The sequence below is a fragment of the Pinus tabuliformis genome, chromosome 3_2 (genome assembly GCF_031772625.1).
Source record: "Pinus tabuliformis cultivar Carrire ecotype Pingquan chromosome 3_2, CPIR1, whole genome shotgun sequence".
In the NCBI taxonomy this organism is placed as follows: Eukaryota; Viridiplantae; Streptophyta; class Pinopsida; order Pinales; family Pinaceae; genus Pinus; species Pinus tabuliformis.
In genome coordinates, this window is record NC_142302.1 from 106,043,336 (window position 1) to 106,058,418 (window position 15,083).

Here is a 15,083-nt window from a genome sequence, read left to right on the forward strand (position 1 = left end):
TCTTTCCTGGAAATAAAATAACACGACTTTAGTACCAAGCATCAAGCGATACTTCTAGGAAATAAATTTTGCGGTGATGTGTCCTACCATAATCCCCGCTTAGCACTAACACTAACTTTCTAGGCATTCCTTGGGTTTTGCTAGACCCTATGTGGTATGGCTCATGTATGAGTCATGTTATAAATACATTGGATCCTCTGCCAGCTACGCCGAATGAATTAGTTCCTAGTCCCACTATGCCAAGTAACCATAGGACTTAGATCTCAAAAGATTATACCATACCATCCATCCAATTCTCCAGGGTCCGACATCCGAGGTGACATCATCTTCCATATCCCTTTTGTTCACATGAATCATAACTATAGTTTCCATCGAGTGTCGAAAATGGCTCCACTGCGATATCAACCTAGCGATTTGATCTTGGGAGTTTCTCCTTGGTCCTCTCTTTGAGAAATTTGGGGGAAAAATATTGGGGTTCATTTAATGGTTATAAACACTAATCAAAAGATGGTCCATATGTCCCTTACTTATGCACTTGGTCACTGTCCCTAGTCACAAGGTCAAAGAAGGTTAAACTGTCTCCTTCCAAAGTCTTGTGTATCAACTTAAGAATTCTAGCCTTGCACCTTGTAACTGTTAATACACGTATAAGCTCCTTTTGATGCATAACCTTTAATATTAAAGAGTATATGTCGACCCTTCGAGCCTACCCCTTCAAGGCTTTACAGGTACTCAACCATGGCTTTTAGTCCACTTTACACGTACATTCATTTATATTATTTGACATGATGTTGTCTCTTGAAAGATTATTGAAATCCTGGCCTAACTTGGCCTCTAGCCTGCAAGCAGATATATATATATATATATATATGAAAAATTGCTAATCCTCTTAAGGTTACAATTTATAATCCAAAGCCCACTGACCTCATTATTCCCTGTATACAATCACTCAAATAATTAATAGAGGTTTTATACCTCTTCATATATAGGTCATTTAGACCAATTTGTAGATTGATGACAAATACAAGAATAAACCATCTTCCTAAGGGAAAAATTTAGTAGCACCTCTACACAGGAATTTACATTCCTTATTATTAACTTGAGTGATTCATTAACACAGTGACCAAATATACTAGAGGGTTAGTACAAATAATTATTCACTAATAGATAATATTATCAAATAACTATTCAATAATAGATAAGATTATCTCTTCATGGTCAAATAGTCTTAGGATTACTTTCAAGCTTAGAAAATCCATAAGAATGCACCATTCCATAAATATTTAAGCATGATAAGGACATTCCTTAGTCATGAAAGAAAAAAAAAACTCATTAACATTAACAAAACATTATTTCAACATAATTAAGAGAGGTATAATGATCATAAGAAAAAAAACATTAAGTATACTTTTCTTATAGGAAATATGGAAATTGAGAGTAGAAATCTAGCTCTCCACCTAACTATATATAAGCTACAACCATAATTACTTGTATTTTTCACCCCTATGCTAAATTATAATGCTTGAGGTGGACTTCTTTTAATAGGAAACTCAACCAATTATAACAATTGATACAAGATGTGGCAAGGTCACTCTACCCTCATTCACTAGCTATAGAAACTTCCAGTCAAAAATATTATTTACATACATGAATAACACCCATGCCAAGATATCATAGTAGAGAGAGTCTCAAATCACTTTTAGGAGAGGAGAATGCACATTGAGGGAAGTTTCATCAATGCATAAGCTAATGATAGGTAAAGAGACCACCTATCTAAATAGTTAATCATTGAGTTAAGAACCAAATATTTACCCACAAGAAAACTCCTAATGGTTCACCATCCCTTACAAGTACCTGAGAGTACATTCCCATATGAATAGGTTCACCAATCCACAAGATTCCATTAGGTTCTTCAACCTTTGGGTAAGCCACTGCTCTCTATAATGTTTTCAACCAGCAAGCTCCTATGAAGGTTCTTTAGTTTGTTCACCTTCTCTAGAGATGGATACTTACAAGACTTAACACAACTCTCTCCCCACTTTTCACCTCCACCCTCGAAGGAAATTTTCTTACAATTTTCTTCACAATTTTCTTCCACTGCATATGTGTGAGAGATGGAGAGTTCTCTAGTTCATTGTGTATGCACTCTCAATGTTTGTTCCTTACTGCATATGCATAGAATCCCTTCTCTCCTTCCACATTATTCCATTCATGCTCTTCCCCAATAGAGTAACTATATGTCTTTTTCCAACACTCCACGTAGTCACCCTAACATTGACAATTCAACCCATTCTGTTATTTTCAATGTTTGTCCTATTTTCTTATTGTTAGAGTTAACGACATATGGGCCTATAATTCCTATTTTCGGTTAATTCATGGCACAATCATCCCATTTAAAAACTCGATCAACTAGGACTGATATTTAAAACAATCCATTCCTCAAGCAATCTGGAATATGTGTCCTTTTCTCTCATCCTTTTATTAATTACAATTATTTACATTGAGAGATTATTAACCAGGGGATGTTAGATTCCCCTTCCCTTTGAGGGTAACACCATCCTCAGTGTTCAATAACCATATACAACCAAAACATGCTTTAGACCAAGCATTATTGATATGGATCATTATATACACATTTTACAACATTTACACTATATTTACATTCTCTTTACTTAACAAATAAGAAAGGATATGATGCATGCATTTGGTCATCCATTTCCCATGTGGCTTCCTTAACCCTAAATTGCCTTCACTACACTTTGACTTGCTCTATTACTTGATTCTAGAGCATGAGTTTCATCTGATGCATGATGCATAAAGGTTCCAGTTGGAACTCCCCCTCTATGTCTACGTGTAACAAAAACAAATCAATTACATTATTATCATACTACACATATATTTTGAGAAATGAAACATGAAAGTAATCAATTTTTTTATTGATGGAGGCAAGGCTAGCCTAGAGGCCACTAGCCCTATTCTTTGGAGCACTTCAAATGGCCCACAAAATCATGGTTCTAACTTGGCACATGACCCAAATCTTAAGGACACACTCTTCTTGGGCCTAACTGATAGTAAAACATGTTCCCCAAATTGGAATTCCTTTTGAACCCTATGTTTGTATGCATAGCTCTTTTTCCTATATTTCTCCACCTTTAAGTTCCACTTAATAACTTACATTTTCTATTCCATATCCTTCAACATATAAGGCCCAATAAGGACCTTATTCACTAGATCATTCCAACTCATGGGAGTATTACAAATCCTCTTATAAAGTGCTTCAAATGGGATCCCATTATTGTATGCAAACTCTACAAGTGGAAGGTATTATCTACACTTCCTTAGTTGGTGCATTACATACATCCTTAACATGACCTCAATTATTTTTTTTTATTTTTATCGATTTTCCCATTAGTTTGTGCATGGTAAGTTGTGCTAGGTTCCAACTCAATTCTCAATCCTTCAAATATCTCTCTCAAAAACTTTGAAGTGAAATTAGCATCTTTATTAGAGATAATATTCATATGGACTCCATGCAAACTCACAATTTCCTCTATGAAAATTTGAGCCACACCAGTGGCTGAATTAGTAGACATAACAACTACGATGTGATCCACATTGCTCAATTTGTTAACCACTACCATTATTTCATCATGTTGTTTATGAGTATTTGGCAAACATGCAGTAAATTCCATCGAAATAACATCCCACTTCCATTTCAAAATGGGAATAGGATGCAACAAGTCAGCTATATGCTTTCAATCAACCTTTATTTTTTGACATTTTATGCAGTTGGAGATGAAATTAGCCACCTCCCTTTTCAAATTAGGCCAAAAAAAAGAATTTCTTGATGGCTGATGGAATCTTTTGGTAACCTGGATGATTGGAATATGGTTTACATGAAACTCTTTTAGAATGAGCTTCTTCAAGTCATTTTCATTTGGCACATAGATTCAATTCTTGAATCTAATCAACCCATCATTTATAAGGTGGTATTCCATATCCTTTTCACCTTCACATGTTTTTTGTAATTTCTCTTTTAACTACTCATTTTTTCATCTTGTTTCCTAACATTTCTTATCCTTCCTTCAATTTCGATTTCATATAACTTATGCTGCTAATTAGTTCATTTTGTACTCTCCTTCTAAGTGCTTCAACCACTTTTTTCTCTTTTCCATTTATATATTTGATTTCAAAATAAAATCATATGACTGTGTCCATCCATATCTCTTGCCTTGCATTTAGCTTGGGATATTCAAATAATTTTTTCATCTTTCCATGACTAGTCATCAGAGTAGAACTTCTAACAAAGAGGTAGTGCCTCCACATTTTCAATGAATGGTTGATGGCAGCCAATTTCAAATCATGAGTTACATAGTTCTTCTCATGTTGATTCAGTTTTGTGTGATTCATAATAGACCACTTGGCCTTCCTATATGAAGACTCCACCAAGTCCCTTCTTGCAAGCATCTATGAAAACCACAAAATCCTTTTACAGGTTTCCAATTCTTAGCATCGATGAATTAATTAACAACTACTTCAGTTGATTCAAGCTTGCAACACAATCAATTGTCCACTCAAACTTATTCCCTTTCTTTTGGAATGTAGTAATTGAGTGGCCAATATTGAGGAAGTTCTCAATGAACCTGTTATCACTATGTAATTTTTGAGGTTGCAAAAGAAAACCACAGAGCTAACTACCAACCACTTTGGAAGTTGGGATCTAGCCCCACTAGCTTCAGAGAGGGCTCTCTCTATCAAATTTTATTTTATTTTGATTAAGGATTTTATGCTAGTTATTAATGTAAAAACTTGGTTGTTGAATTGGTTTGGTTGGAACAACAAGGGAAGGCCATTGGGCAATGGAGTCAGAAGAGCTTGGGGTGATTAATTTGCATAAGTATCAAGCTTAAGTGAAACAGGGCAAGGTAGGCATACTATTGGATCTTTTAGATTCAAATGAAATGGAGTGGAAGAAGAGAAATATATTTAATTGAAGCTAAAGAGAAGTTAAGAATTCTTTAACTTGATATCAGAGGAAAACATTTAGAATTGTCAACACTGAGTACAGAGTGCTAAGAAACAAATTTTGTAATTATACTTTCTGTTTAAAGATTAAGAATAGAGAATACATAAGCATGATAGGTAAAGAAAATAAACAAAGAAGAATATATGCACTTCACTAAATATATAAGACATAGGAATCATGAAACAACTTGTCTTGTATTACTGCAAAAGGTCACTTGAACTCAGCGAACAACTTTATAATGAATGGTAGTCTTTCTAATTACAAATCCCAACCTCTATTACATCAAATTATGAAGTATTTATACAAATTCTACACTAAAATATCTTGAAAAAATATCAAGATCTGTTACAAATATCTCAAACTCTGTTACACAAATAGAAATGAAATATAGTACATTCCAAACTAATAAATCTACTTGGAACTATCTTTGTGGATTACCGATGACAAAGAAGAGAAATTCAAATTTGATAGCAACTCTTATTTGATGAGGTGACGTCCAAGTCACTAACTGTGTTTAAGCTTTTTCCTCCCAAAATTCTGAAAAATATGGTCCAGTGATCCCTTTGTATATCCCAAACCATAACAGTTGTTTGAACACCAAGAGAGGTTTTTGTACATGAGGATGTTACAAACAAAAATCTATTTCAGGTTTTGAAAATTCATTCTGAGATATTTTTAAACCATGTTTTAAATTACTTTGTTGTATCAGAAAAAGCATAGTTTTAACTAACCATGAAACATACATATGACATGGAGGCGAGAGGTGACATGGAAGTGGGGGATGATGTGGAGGCACATGGTTGGCATAAATATTTGGTGTGTGAATGCAGGAGGAAGGCATGGGAATGGAATGGTAAGTGGGAGCGGGATCAAGCGAGAGGAGATACATGGCGGTAGGGGAGTGGAGGTGGAGGGTGACGTAACCGGAGTGCGGATTATGGAAGGAGCGGTGAAAACCACTTTTGGAGGGTGTTAGGAATTGTATATGGTAAGTGAGGGGGGGGTAAGAAATAAGGTAAGAGGGACACGTAGCATTGGGCCTCGCGGGGAGGGAACCACTTTTTGGACCCCCCCGTCGATAAAGGTAGGATGGCAAGGAGGGGCCAAAAAGAACTATCGACCATTGATCTGGCAAAGTGATGATCAGGTGGTAGATTAGAGCTTGTAATTTAAACACATATGACAAATCTCCATTTGTTGTTTTCAACTCTACAATAAAATTAAAGCTATAGTACCAAGGCCTTATTACAATTTATTTAATCACATTTAAATGATGTGATTAATTTAATCTAAACATACATAATTATCCTCTAATGTTGCATTTCAACTTGCAAGCATATTTTTTTATTTTTCTTAAGGGTTTGACCTTTTTTTGGAAATAATTTACAACATGGAATATTAATTACAACATATGAAATATAATAATCATCAGTAATAATCAAACGATCCTATAAAAAATTATAGGACCCTAACAGAACCTCCTATAATGGCTTGCCAGTCCCATGAAGGACCTCTTCAGCCACATTCTAAGATGTTGTCCATTGTATTATGACCTTAATATTTTATGGATCAACTACTACTCCCTGATTTGAGACATTGTGTCACAAGTAATGGAGTTGTGACTAAAGAAGACACATTTACTAATATTTTCATAAGACTTTCCTCTGTTAGCAATTATAGTATTATGACAAAATGTTATTCATGTTCCTCCTTGGTCTTTGAATAGACCAAAATGTCACTAAACCAAAAAAACTACAAATATTTGCAGATAGGGGCACAACACTCTATTCATCAAGCACATGAAAGTTGTAGGGCATTAGTAAGCCCAAAGGGCACTACCAAAACTCATAAATTCCTTATCTCATTTTGAAGTTTTTTTATGAATATCCTTTTCCTAAATTCTCACTTGATCATAAGCTATTCTCATATCAATCTCCGAGAAAACTGCTACTCCTCTTAACTGATTGAACATATCATCAATCCATGGGATGGGATATCTATTCTCGATGGCTACCTTGTTCAATTATCTATAGTTAATGCACAAACTGAGAGTGCTATCCTTCTTCTTCCTGAACAAAGCTGGTGCTCCCCATGGAGACACATTTGGACTTATGTATCCCCCGTCCAACATTTCCTTGAGATATAACTTTGGCTTGACTAATTCTGGAGTGCTCATTCTATATGGTGCCTTTGATGTTGGGGTTGATCCTGACATTAATTCAATAAAGAAACCCACCTGTCTATGAGGAGGAAACTCAAGAATTTATTCAAGATAAGCATCTGAGAAATGTTTTAAAATAGGGAAAATCATCAAAACATTAGTGTCATCATTCTCAACCTTGCAATTAGCTTCAATGCTACTAGATATTTGTATAAAAAATAAAATACATCCCTTTCTACAATTTCTCTTTTCTTGCATAGATAAAATTAATCTCACCAAAGTGGGTTTCAACTTTTCCTACAATACCCTATGATTTGTATTTTCATCAAGGAATTTGATGGTCTTCTTAAAATAATCTACCGTGGTTCGATTTAGGTACAACTAGTCCATAAGAAACAGTGCGATATATGCTCATGATGGAAACACATTGACTTTTGTAATAATTAGTATCTTTTTCAATACGATTTGACAAGCCCTCTCCCGATGCCCAATTATTATTTTTGTCCTTCACGCTAGTTGAACTAACCAAGACTCATTATGTGATTCCTTCTTCAGTGCACATTTCTCAACAATAGTTGGATTGATGTAACTCAAATTTGAACTAGGGTCAATCAAAGTTGAAATGTTTTGGTCACAAAGCATAACTTCCATCTCTATAATCACTTCGTGGTGATCAGTTTGATGACTATTGCATAAACCTCGAGAATATTTTGAGCCATGTTGATCACTATCTCTTCTTCTTGTGCATTATACAGCCTCAGACTAGTGTGCTTGTGTTGTGGGAAATGTTTCCTTAAGTGATTCCATCCACAAGTCGAACACTTATATGGACCTTTCCCATAACCCTTGGCTTCTTCTTCAGTAGAGAGGGTTATACTGGTAGCGTTGGACCACTGTTGATTTTTTTGTTTAATAAGAGTTGTAGTCATTCCCTTGGTTTCTTTTTTCCTATTCCATTTTAACTTGGAATTGCTTTAAATTCCCAGTCCGACTTATGGTAAATTATGCACCTAGACTTCTCATAGAAATGCTTCAACTTCCGAATTTCATCCTCTAATCTATTGGCCTCATCAAACTCAATTCTATCCTTGAAGGATTATGATAGTCCACTAACGTACCTCTAAATCGTTGGTTTCTCTTCCTTAAACCTTAGGAACTCTAATAATTTGGTGTTATACTCATCCTCTATCATTTAACCCAATATGAGCTCACAAAATTCATTTACATTGTTTTCAAAGTATCTCTCAGATAGATAATTGTTCCTAAAATATTCCTAAAATTCCTTTTAGGACATCTATTTTTCTCTTATTCCCTTTACATTTTCAGGTACTCCAAGCAAATGTCAACCCCGCCTTTTAGGCTAAAATTAGTTATCTTTTTTTTCATGTTTTCTAAATAGGTGTGAATTTGGGAGAATTTTCCCATTCCTAATACCCAAGCTTCTTCATCCTCTGATTTATTTATTTCACCATCAAATGTAGGAGGCTTGGACTTTTTAAAAATGCTTCATTACATATTCTCTCTCCCTTATTTTCCCATAATGACGCTAGTAATGATGATGATGTGGCCTTTTGTGGGAATTCTCATACTGTTGTTCATGTGTGCTTAAATACTTTTAAGGAGTACTTAATAGAGTGCCTCCTTTCACAGTGTCATCACTGGATAACCTATTACTCTTTTTACATCTAGTCTCATTCTGCCCATTAGTTCTTTATTTTGTCTCAAAGGACTTTGCATGTCCCTATGGTTGATATACAACTCATGTTTTCTTTTCCTTTGCAAGTCTGAGGCTTTGCAATATGGTTGCATTGACTTTTGCTTGTTTCTGTTGTTCTCTGATGAGCCTCTCATTGTCAACCTTACAACTCCTTAATGTTTCCATCAAATCAAGAGAGTTTTTCCCTCCCCACTTCTCAATTTATCTTTCTTCTTCATATCTGTGTTGTGATTAATCAAAGCTATTCTACACCATTCTATTATTCATTCCTTGGTACTTCAATACTAAATTGTACCATCCTTTGTTGTTCATGTGGTATTTGACCTTCATCTCTTTGGACCTTAGTGTCTTCTTATGTGCTACAACTCACACACATAATTCTTAGGTTTTAAGAAAATTCAAGTACATAATAAGGAATATCACCTTAGCTTGTTGTTGGAAATTTGATGGTGTAAAACTAACTGCAACATTACACCTCACTTAACACATCAATATCAATAAAATCATATCAATCAATAATACAATGCTACATACCCATATTCATCATCATGAAGACACATCAAACATTAAATATGATTATTTTATTTAAAACTGATATAAATATGTGTTTTTAAAATTTTAAAAATCTCTTTATTATATAGTTTCGAATTTTTATATATTTACATTAAATATGTAAATAATAATTAAAAAAATATATTTAGATCTATATTATTAACTAGAATTTTATTATTTTTTAATATTTTGAAAGTTGAAAGGGAAAAATTATTGTTTATGATGATGATGATGATGATGGTTAACGTCCGCTGAGACCAAATAATGGTCTATCGGACCTAAAGAAACAAATTATCTATTTTGATTTAAGATTTTATTCCTATGCTCAAAAAGCTTGGAGAGAAGCCTCCCGAGCTCAATATAATTTTGACATTGTAAAAGGCTAGGAAGGTCAGTATTGTAACAAAGATTGTGAAACTGAGATCTAATGTGGTTATATGCGGGGCACTCTAAGAGGAAGTGGTTTTCATCCTCGATGTTCCTATTTTCACATATATGGCAGATCCTTTCCGTCCATGGCGTTTTAGGAACTGTCTAATGACCTGTTTCACTATGGAGCTCATGAGAATTCGTTCTAATCTTTGCTATATTAATTTTCTTCTTTGAGCTAGTTAAAATAGAGAGATACTTTTGATTTTTTAGGGTGGGGTTGATGACCTTCTTATAATAACTTAATTTTCTTTTAGCCGGTATATCTTTCTTACACCACATTTTTCTTTGAACTTAGAAGTAACAATATCTTTAGTGTTATTTATAGTTTTACATTTTAAATTAAGAAAGATAAAAAGAAAAATAATAATTAAATAAATTTGAAATAAATATAAAAAAAATTACAATGTTTAAATTAGATAAAGATTTGGAATAATGAAGAAAATTGTAAAAAATATATTCAAAATAGATTTATATTAATTTTTAGAAAAATTTTAAAAAATTATATATATATATAATTTTTTTAACTTTAATAAAAATTAGTTATATAAACCATATTTTAAAATATTTTATATGAAAATTCCGTAGGTTCCTTTCAAAATTCTCATTCAATTTAAAAAATAAATAATAAAAACAAAATAATCTTTTTATATTAATGAAGATTAATTATTGAAAGGATATTTTAAAATATATTTAATGAAAATATAGAGGCTTTTCCCAAAACTCTCATTTAATTGAAAGTGGGCATGCACTTTTTATTACTTAAACAAGGGCGGTTGCAGACGCAGCAAGTCCCTGCCAATATGTTGAAGTGCATGGCCCTTTAGTTGAAAATTTCATAGGAACAAGGGTAATTTATATGAAGGGATTAGCCCATGTTATCATACATTTAATGTTGGATTGCATTAAAATATCCTCACATTGAAGTCAAGTCTACTCCAAATTGTGAAAGGGAAATGGAATTGTGCCCAATTTGGCTATTATAAAAAACACGCTTCATAAATCGATAAAAAAAAAGCCAACATAGGTGAATAACAAGGTGAGATTCACTGAACCTTACACCATCATATGCAATTGATTGTCCCTTCCTAGGCATCCTTTGTGCGCCTATTGACTCTGCCCTTTCTAGTATGCACGAACCTTACCATTCAACTACTTGTAAAACGTGTAGTTAACTTGGTGGAGAGTTGCTCGGAAATTTATGGAAATTTCGCTTATATTTAAAGAAAATTTGGCAAGGATTTTTGTAAATCCAAGTTATAGTTGTTAAATTTCAAAATTTTAGGTGTGTTGGAAGTTTTTGATGGTGCTGAATCCATTTCCACCATCAAAAATATGATTCAAACACTGCCTCTACAAGATTTTTTTAAATTTTTTTGCCCGAATTCCGACCACTTTTAATCATTCACAAAATTCTTCCGCTTCTTTAGAAGAATCCATTATAAAATCCTTCTTAATTTTCTCTCCTTTATGTAATTCGTAGATCAAACATTCAATCATAACATGGTGAATATCACATTTAAAATCTTATAAGAATAAATCTTGTAAGAAGAAATAGGATCGAAAAAAGAAGCACCATTATCCTTGGCACTTAGATATTTGGCATCAACAAAAAAATGTATTGCCACACGTCTGGGTACCCGGATGGTGGCGTTTCTATCACAACCATGAAGGCAAGTGACAGTTGTAAGAACATGCTTAAAATTGCAGTTAGAAAACCAAAAATAAAATATAGACGCATTCAGGGTTTCTTTACGTTGTGGGAAGGTAGAAAAGAATGATGACAGAGAGTGAGACATGCATGGCTGGTTCATGTACATTGATTTGCGACCTCTTGAATTGATTGCGGGAAGAACAGTCCAGGAGGTGATCTTTTGAAAGAAGTTACAAAACAATATTATTTAGGATACAACCAAAACTGCTATTTTATTTTAATTTACTTATTGAATTTTTAGCATGTTTCCAAACAAAGGCACCAAGAGAAACAAATCACCCTGGAAACACTACTACATGGCGTTATACCCCACCTCGAGGAAGTAACAATGAGAAACGACGAGTGTTCGCTGTTTGCATCAAGGTCCTATGTGAGGGGGTGTTTTTGGTACAAAATTACCCTTTTCCTATGGAACTAAATGAGGGCTATGTTTTTGCCTCAACCGAGCACATTTTAGTACAAGCAAGCCATTGGTGCAACGCTCCTTGCTCTTTTTTCCTTCTTCTATTAAAGGTATTAATGCATATTATGCACACATTTTTTAACATTTTGTAATAGTGGCCCATATTTTCTTTCCAATCTTGTAAGTGGATGAGACCCTCTAATCTCTAGGGTATATATTCAAAATTCCCCTGTAAAACAATCCAATGTGATTTGTTCAAGGAAAGTATTCTGTGTGTTTGTTTTTTCTATATTTTTTATCTCGTTGTACTGTTAAAAGATGGACGTACACATATTGTGTAAACTTGTGCAGGAACTCACTTCTTGTACTCTTAAAAGGATGGATGTATACATATTGTGTTTTGGGCTTCTTCGGTGGGTTCATTATTTCATATGGGTAGGAATCTCAGTACAAGATCAAGGTCAGAAGCTTAGATATGGATGCGCAATAGTGGTGAGAGGGGAGAAAACGTGCACCCTACTTGTAGGGTTTTCCCTTCTCGGGGCCAACAAAATAATGTCAGCAGGTCCAAACCCATGGGGTTTGAATTGTTGTATCACCTGGATGAGTAAGGATTTTTTCTAGAAGTTTTCATTGAGAATAGTTTTGTCCAAGTTTGTAGAAGTGGATGGGGTCATCACATGGGCACTACATTATAAGAGTGGTTTGGACTGGCATCCACATTTTCATTTCCATGCAAATTTCTAGGGTTGTGTAGAATCATTTTTGGCTTTGGATGTAAATTTGTGTTTCTTAGTAGGTAGCTATGTTGGTAGTTTGTAATGGTATGCGGAGTTGTGTTCACTAAATCCATTTTTTTACTTGAAATTTGTTTAAAGCTAAAGCACAATTTTAATAATTCATTGGTTTGCCACTTTTTGGCGTCAGTTTTCCATTAGGTACAAAAAAAATAACCTTTAATCATTTGCAGAAAGGATTAACCCTATGGATATGACTTTATAGCTATGCTTGGTATTACCTTTAATCATTTGTAGAAAGGATTAACCCTATGGATATGACTTTATAGCTATGCTTGGTATTAGATTTTCTACACACCAATCATTGGTACTAATGAACTTTTCATGTTCATTCTTTCCAATGTAGAGATAAGTGAGCAGGTGGTGAGAAGGTGGTTAAGAGAGTCGCCAAAGAAATTACGAATCGAAATTCAAAGTAGATAACCTCCCAACCCATGACAAAAAAACTCTTATTTGGTAAAACTTTCAACTCAAAATTTTCGAGTATATAGAAGTCACTCTGGAATGTAATTTTATTGGGTCATAGCTTCTTATAAACTCATATATATAGTGTGCTTATTAGTGATTTAAAATATATTGTGTTTATCAATTATTTAAAATCAGTGTAATTTCATACTAGTGATTTGAAAATTGAAATTGTTAAAAATGAATCTTAGAGATGAATGGAACCAGTGATCAATTTTAATATAAATCTTTGCTTTCAGAGTAGTCATTCCATCCTATTGATTACTATGTTTTAGATATCTGATTGAGGAAGTATGGTATTATGAAGTTTTCATTATAAAAGTGAAAAAGTTGCATATTAAAATATTGTAAAGTACAAAAAAAACAATATTAAGATTCTAAAATATTAAGAAAATAAGTCATTAGAGAAAATTTTAGCGTAAAAGTGCCCATGAAATTTTCAAGTAATTTCCACATAACAATATATAAACCAATCAAAATATTTTAAATATAAAAATAGGTAGATGTAAATATTTTGGAGGGAAAAGAAGAAATAATACTTGTTTCAATTATATTTTTGACTTATCTCCTTACAGGTTTATTCAAATTTCGAGTGTAGACACTCGTTGGATGTGGAATTCAATTCCACATCCAACGTGTCCATCATAGATACTTTTGAGAATGCCTACCTTGATAAAAATTGAAGATACATTAAAAAAGTGTGTTCAACACGTTTTTTTAATGTATCTTCAATTTTTATCAAAGTGGACCTTCTCAAAAGTATGCAAAATGGGTATTCATTGGATGTGAAATTTAATTCCATGTCAAGCAAGTGCCTACACTCAAAATTTGAGTAAACTTGTAAGGAGATAAGCAAAAAATACAATTAAAATATAATTTTTCTTATTTTCCCTCCAAAATTCATAACTCTTATTTTATTATTTTAACTATTATTTTATTATTTTCCTTAGGAGGCCACTTTTAGGTTGAAATTTCTTCTAATGACGTTTGTGTGTATATGGTGATGCATACAATGCTGAGGAGGAGGCTTTAGACAGAGCTAGGGAGGGTGTACACCGAATCTGAACATCTCATAACATTCATTGAATGCTAGAATGATGCTCACCATACTCGAGGGTTGCTCACTAGGAAGGTTCATTTGGCCAGCCAAATGAAGAATGCTAACTCGGAAGAAAATATTTTATCATCGTCCAATTCTGGAGTGAGCCCTTCCCCTGGGAGACCAACATTCAAACCATAATAAAAACACATCAAGCCATGCAATTATCAATATTAACACATACCATACATGACACATATGCCAGATATGTGTCTACTTATTAACAAAAATATACTTTCACTTTCAAGGAATACAAGCCATAAGTTTTATTAACATGAAATGTTGCAAATTAATGCTAAGTGAAAGATAACATTACTTCATTCCAGTGTCAAGTCGCCTTAATGACTTGTACTTCTCCCAACTTTTTCTAACTTTTTTCTCGGTATGAGGCCAAATAAGAAGAGGATTTTGCTGATTGGTTAAAAGAAAAAGGAACTTCAAGAAACTTTCGTTAAAATAAAAGATATTGTATCGATTCCCATGCCATTTCAAAAACCTTTGGTTTAAAGTAAAAAGGCTTTATTGGTTATTGTGTCAAAGTTATGGGTAGGGAATATAAACTATTACTATAGTCCTTGCAGCCCCGAAGGGGCAGGGACTAATAAGGATCCTAGCATAAAAATGAAACTGTGTTTTAGCTAAGTTGTAACAAGTGATGCTCCATTTTGGAATATAATAGGGTGGTATATCAATGTAGCCACTAGTAGTACTAACCTCACA